Consider the following 7,102-nt stretch of genomic DNA (forward strand, 5'->3'; position numbering starts at 1 on the left):
GTAGGCGTCTCCCATAAATCCTATTTAGAAAGAATCCCACATTTAGTAGATCCCATAATGACCTCAATGAAATTTTTCTATTATTCTTATGATTAGTTCAACTCACTTTTGAGACACCAGCTTAGTGTTTTTCAATCTTTGAATGACCATGGTAATTTTGGGGGCCACGGGAGCAGGGCATTTCCAAATGACTACGGTTTCCATTATACTAAAAGAATATCCTCGCCGGGGATTATAAAAGGTGCAATTTCATCTCAGGGTTCCTAGGACTAAACTGTTTAAGTTTTCTCCTACAATTTATGACATTACATACACCTTCAAAGAATTACAGACTTATAACGCCCCTTGAGATATATTATTATTCTTTATGTTATTCGTGTTTATGTCTAAAAATATTCTGCTCCTGGCAGTTGATGGAAGAGCGGATTGTGTAGTAACCTCTGCAGTGATTTTTAGCAATTTAAAAGACAACTGTATCTTAACAAAAAATGCCTTTTTACAGTAAGCAATTCACGCAGATGAAAGTGTGAAATTTGCAAAGTTCTAGCTTTCAAAAGTATACCAGAGTTCTCGAATCTGCTTTTCAAATACATATGCCTAACTAAAGATTAGCAGTAGGCAATCATTTTAAGAAAAACCCTATACAGTGCAAGGAATTACCTCATCAAATTATAATTAATGGTTATATACATGGAGATAATAGACCCGAGTTTTAGATCCATTTCCTTGGGTCTAAAATATCGCATCGTTTTCTTTTTAATGGATTATGAATCCACGGGCATGCTGTCATTTTAATATCACATTCACAGGCACTATGCAGCAATGTCTAAGTCCTGAAGTCAAGTAACATCAAAAGTTCCCTAAGACTTCTTAATTGCAACCCTTTTTGCATTTTGAACTGGAATTCAGTTTTTGCCCTGAGAAGTCTTATACATTGTGGTGTATTTCAAACATCCATGGTCCCTATCTAGTGACAACAGTAACAAAGTTGATGTGTGACAAGCCAGTGTGTCACCACACATTACCAAATTCCTACCGATGGATAAAGTGGTCTCCAGTTGAGAACCACTATAGAAATCCATTCCACTTTACTGAATAGGATGGCATCAACCATTTACTCTAACTCTGAAAATGAGTGTTCTTGGGATTCTATTGAGTCTATCGAATATGTGGTGTAATAATAGCATACAACAATCAGGGTCTTCTTGATGTATTGGTAAACAGCAAGGGACGTTTTGGCTGTACAACATAGGTGTAGTCAGGATGGAAGGAGAGGCTGGTGACTTATCACAGTCTATTGAGGATGATGGGTAAAATATAGAAAAACGCACGGAGAAAAAATTTTAAACCCATTCGTGATGATTAAATGATAAAAAATGTCCGACTAAAAGGTGGATAGCCTTCATTGTCTTTGAAACAGAAATATGTCAATGTGCCTATATCTTTTCTGTAGTTCAGTTAAAATATCAAGCGAACCTTTAAAATTTCCTGTGCTTCCGTGACAGCTTATATATGTGAATATATACTTTCATGAGTTATAACTTACAGAGTTTTAAATTTGCGCACACATGCCTCTATTTTTATATCTATATCAAGATGGCATAGGCAATACTATAAATTCTTAGTATCAAAATGATTATTTTGAGCAGTGATTGCCAGCCACTTCATTCCAGTCCTCACATATTACAGCAGAAATAAGATGTTTGAACAGTCCTGTCTTCTCCAATCATTCTTATCCAATGCATACATTTCAAATTCTGTAACTCAATTTATAGAGTTATGTGCTAACAAAACACATAGCTTTGTATAATTCATACCTATATAAATGTCTATCTACACATATGGATGCCTTCATACATGTATATCCTCATGTACAAAGCTAAAACAGCAAAGGACAAACAATTGAATAAATACATGGGTATGCAAAACGAACAGATGGCTGTCCAAAGAAGTACAAATGGCCAAGAAAAATAGGAGAAACGTTCAGCAACTTTAGCCATTATGGAAATGTAAATCAAAGCTTAGGAAGCTAATCAAAGCAGATTATCATCAAGAAAAAAATAGATGCTGGTAAGGGCTCAGTAAAATGAAACCCTCATTTACTGTTGGGAATGCGCAATCCTCCAGTTTCTTTGAAAATAAATATGAATGTTCCTTTGACACTGACATGTAGAACAGCTGCATGACCCAGCTCTAATGCTCTTGGTTCTACACCTGAAACAATCAAAATAAACACACAACAGAGATCCGTGTACAACCGTGTTGATCACTGCACGCTTCAAAATAGCCGCACTGTGGAATTAATTGACCTCTACAGCTGTCAGAGGACAAATGGATGAAGACAATGTGTGTAGAGTCACAGTAGAGAATTATTCAGCCGTATGAGAAGCAAATCATGTTATATCCAATGAGATCATCATGCTAAATGAAAGAAGCCTGGCTTAGAAACACAATTATTACAGATTTTCTCACATATGTAGAATCCATATTATATTTAAAAGTAGAAGAGAAATATTTGGGAAGAAGAATGAGACCACAGGACCAGGGGGCCGAACAAAAGGGGTAAAGACAGATGAATATGGCCAAAGAACTGTGTCAATATGTTTGTTGCATTATACACATGTGTGAGAAGGTCATAAGGAAACCCTATATTCTGTACAATTAACATTTACTAGCAAAAAAGAAGCAAGTAAAAATAGTGTTGCATGTAAGAAATATGGTTTATAATGCATATAACAATTAATGAGCATAACTTTTATATAAGTATAATTATGAATAGCTTATAAAATTCTGCTATAATCAAGACTTGCACAAAATATTGATGATAAATATCAGTAAATATTAAAGGTAATTGACAATAGTAACCTCATTATTTGTTTAATGAGGATACTATTGTCAATTATATTTCAGTAAATGAAGGTTTCATTTTCCTGAGTCCTTACCAGCGTCTATTTTTTTCTTGATGATATTTTGAGTTGGTTTATAACTTAAATTTTCGTTACTTTTTTGAGTTTTGTACATTTCTATCATGGTATTTATTAGGTTCCATACCATTACCCTCTTGTATGTCCCCTCCTTCCTTCCACTGTTTACATTCTTCTTCATAGGAATGAAAAATCTCTCCTACCTTGAGTGTGTGTGTTTGTGCGTGTGTGTGTGTGTGTGCATGTGTGCAAGTGTGTGCGTGTCTGTGTGTGTGTCTGTGTGTCGTGTGTGTGTGTGTGTGTATGTGTGTGCGTGTGTGTCTGTGTGTGTCTGTGTGTGTGTGCAAGTGTGTGTGTCTGTGTGTGTCTGTGTGTGTGTGTGTGTCTGTGTGTGCAAGTGTGTGCGTGTGCATGTGCGTGTGTGTGCATGTGTGCATGTGTGTGTGTCTGTGTGTGTGCAAGTGTGTGCGTGTGTGTGCATGTGTGCAAGTGTGTGCGTGTGTGTCTGTGTGTGTCTGTGTGTGTGTGTCTGTGTGTCTGTGTGTGTGCAAGTGTGTGTGCATGTGTGTGTGTCTGTGTGTGTGCGTGTGTGTCTGTGTGTCTGTGTGTGTGTGTGCATTTGTGTGTGTGTGTGTGTGCGTGTGTGTGCATGTGTGTGTACATGTGTGTGTGTGTGTGTGTGTGTGTGTGTGTGTGTATCCCATTGAGTTTGGTCAGCATCGACTGCATGAGTATGTTAAAAGCTTATTTACTGGAGAGTGGGCTATTTTTCAGTTGCTACACTAGTGAAGGAAATATTCAGCCTAAATCTCATGTGAGTACTCATGATTATCAGCTTGTGTAATGCAAAAGGCGTTCTCACATTTCAACGTAGCTAGTCACTATCCTTTGATCAGTAAATGTGGGATTTAGCCTCAGCTTTTTTCCTTTCAGAGCTATGGGTACTCAAATAATGGAAGGAGAACTTACTACTCTGAACATCCATTTCCAGACTATGATTTCTGTTCCCTTAATTTTCTTTCTCACCTGTTATCTCTTTGTTGCAGATTTAAATCTACATTGGTGATTTTCCTTTATCATCAATATTTTGTATGCCAGTCACTGGATGAGCCTATAAACATCATCTCAGTACAATTCCTAGTACCTGCTGTGTGTGCTGATTCTTAGACACCCTTAGTTTTTTCCTTACAATTCCTCTGAGAAGTCAGGCTGTATATGAACATAAACCCTACCTACTTTTCATAGGATGCTAGACTCTGGGTACGCCTGTCATTCAGTGAATGTGTTGTCTCAATCTAACATTTTTTGAGCTAAAATCTGCCGTATGTATTACCATTATCTTCTGGTCATATCAACCTTGTATAAATTTAATTTTTTGAGACAATCAATGTAGAGTAGCCTAGGCTACTTAAGAACTCCAGATACCCTGGCCTCGGCCACTCAGGCACAGGTGTAGAAAGCAAGAGCCAAGGATTTCTAAATTGGATTTCTTGAATATCAGTGTTCTGATCACTTTTGTCTAAATTCTAGTGAAAATGCATAATAGAAGTCCTGCCTACCGTCTCGCTCTGCCTGCTCCTGCTCCTGCTTTCTGTGGTGCATGGTTCTTTTGTAGTTACAATGGCTACATCTGGAAAACAAGGATGAATCTTCCCTTTCTTATTTCACCCAATAGAAAAATGTTGTGATTTCAAATCATGACTAAATCAGTTTCTATAGAATTGCATTCATATCCCAAAGGCATGCTGTCCTATCATGTTGCCGTGGAGAAACCTAATGATAAAAGGAAAGAAATGCTGGGAAGTTGACCTAAATTACCATATATAATTAGATGATTCAATACATAATAGTGTACATGGTCACAAGCTAAAGCGTTACTCACCTATTACATTTCTTTAACTAAACTTCTAGAAGTTTCAAATCATGAATTGGTAATATTTTTTCATCATCCATCCGTTTAATACAAATTGTATTCAGAGAGGAAAACAAAAAGTACTTCTCCTAAAACATCTCCCAAATTATCTTGACTCTGGTAATAATACCTCAATTCTTTCTCAATCATTCTGTGTTTTGTAAGACATTTCTGCCAGGACACAGTCGAATTTGAAAGTCATATAAGGAATCTAAACATTTTGAAAACATGGAATTCAAGTTTGGATTCATAGCTGCCTAGGAACCATTTTCATATCCATTTCCACCAAAACAGAAGTCTGTGAATGCATTCTACTAGATTTCTATTATTATCCCACATAATGACTCCCTTAAAGCTTCCCTCAATGACATTTTTAAAGACCATTCTTGGTTTCTTCAATGAGAACTTGTCTTTGCAACAACTTTGTGGAAACACAGGAAGTCCAAGACTGTAAAGGTCATTTGAACAACACTGATCAGTAACCTTCGATGTGGTTTTCTTTCACTGACCTTCCCTGATGAGCCTCTGTCTTTGTCTTTCTATGTCATTTCCAGGTACCGTCTCACCCCCCAAGACCAGATTCCATGGCCAGGCTTCCCAATCACATTTGTTTTAGCAACAGAGACCTCCTCAGTCTAACACATTTTTATCAAGCTCATCACTGATTATCCTATGATACCATTTGTGCATCATCATGAAAATTCTGGCCAAACTTTGCCAAGAATTCACCATGTCTCACAAAGAGCACGTTCAGTGTACTTTTGGAATAAAACTGGATCAAAAGAATATAGTGCACCGTAATGATAAACAACCCCAAATTCACCTTATGTGCTATTTAGTATTTCTACTAATCTTTTGGTTAATTGCTAAACATACTTAAAAAAAATTTAAAACCTGCTCCTGGGGCGAGAAAGACTCTGTTGTTAAGGGTGCCTCTTGTGCTCCAAGAGGGCCTACGTTCAGTTCCCAGTGCCCACATGGTGACTTATAAACACCTGCAACTCCAGTCCCAAGGACCCCAATGCCCTCTTTGTGCCTCTGTGGGCTTCTGTTCACAGGTGCACATTCAGACAAGCAGACATAAACACAAACATGGATTCAATTTTTTTAATTAAAAAGGATATTCCTGTACTAAGCACTCCATCTTCCTTTTTTTCTTTTCTTTTTTCTTTTTTTAAATTAAATGCATACATGTTCACGCATGTGCATCAGGGCTAGCAGAGGCCAGAAGAGAATGTTGGCTCCCTTGGAGCTGGAGTTCTAGGTGGTTGTGAGGTGTCTGAAGTGAACACCAGGGCATAAACTCTGGGACTCTGACAGCAGCATGTGTTCTTAACTGCTTGGAAACCTGTCCAACATCACCTTTATTTTCAATATATACTCTGCTTTTTTTTTTCTATTTTCTTGATGAGACCAGGGAGGCCTTAGAATCCTCATGTCACTGAATTCTCACTATATGCGAAGTCTGTGACAGCTCTTAGAACTAGAGGGATAAGTAGCTGTATTCAAGTACTTAATGGTACATTATAAAGCAATGCATTGAGTTCATCCATAGAATTTTTAAACTCTTTAAAGCCCTCTATAAAGCTAAATTTATTACTTATATTTGTTTTTCAATAAGAGTGGCAGGTTACAAAAAACTCAACTAAATAGGGGTTTATGTATGAGCTAACTCAGGGAAAATGGTCACATATAAGATCCTTCCATTGTATCTGAGCCTCCAATCTTTTCCATGTACTCTCTTCATTCTCTGGTGTCCTGGATCTTACATTATTCCAGCTTTGTCCTGGTGTTTCCATTCCCTAATTTTATGTTATAAAATCACCCTTAAAGAGATGCAGTTTCCCAGCATTCGTTGAAAACCACCCCTGGCCTTGGTTGTGGCCTGGGTTAAGATTTGGCACCCAGAGCCACCAGGGACCTCAGCTCACCTCAAGCTGCCATGTTGTGGGAGGGTGAAACCCAGGCTCCATCAAGCAAAAACATAAGAAAAAAAGAAAGAAAGAAAGAAAGAAAGAAAGAAGAGAGAAAGAGAGAGAAATAAAGAAAGAAAGAGAGAGAGAGAAAGAAATAGAAAAAATAAAAAAGAGATAGTTATTTATTCGATGGACAAATATTTATGGAGCACTTTGCTGTCTTGGTCCCAGGTTCTGTGTAGTGTAGTTTTCTTATATAAGACAAAGTCTCTAAATTTAACCAGAATTTTTTAGTAAACAGGGGAGATTAAAGAGGAAAAAGTCACCAGCATGATTATGAGAGAGGAAGC

General features: G+C 37.4%; 1 non-coding gene across 1 annotated transcript; it reads left to right on the forward strand.

The window, feature by feature from the left end:
• The first annotated feature begins 6,686 nt into the window (after positions 1–6,686).
• LOC115069016 lies at positions 6,687–6,814 on the forward strand. The gene has a single exon (XR_003848368.1). It is a non-coding gene; the product is annotated as a small nucleolar RNA ACA64 (small nucleolar RNA).
• The last annotated feature ends 288 nt before the right edge of the window (positions 6,815–7,102 follow it).

The sequence above is a fragment of the Nannospalax galili genome, unplaced genomic scaffold, assembly GCF_000622305.1.
Source record: "Nannospalax galili isolate Female #2095 unplaced genomic scaffold, S.galili_v1.0 scaffold9, whole genome shotgun sequence".
Taxonomy (NCBI): Eukaryota; Metazoa; Chordata; class Mammalia; order Rodentia; family Spalacidae; genus Nannospalax; species Nannospalax galili.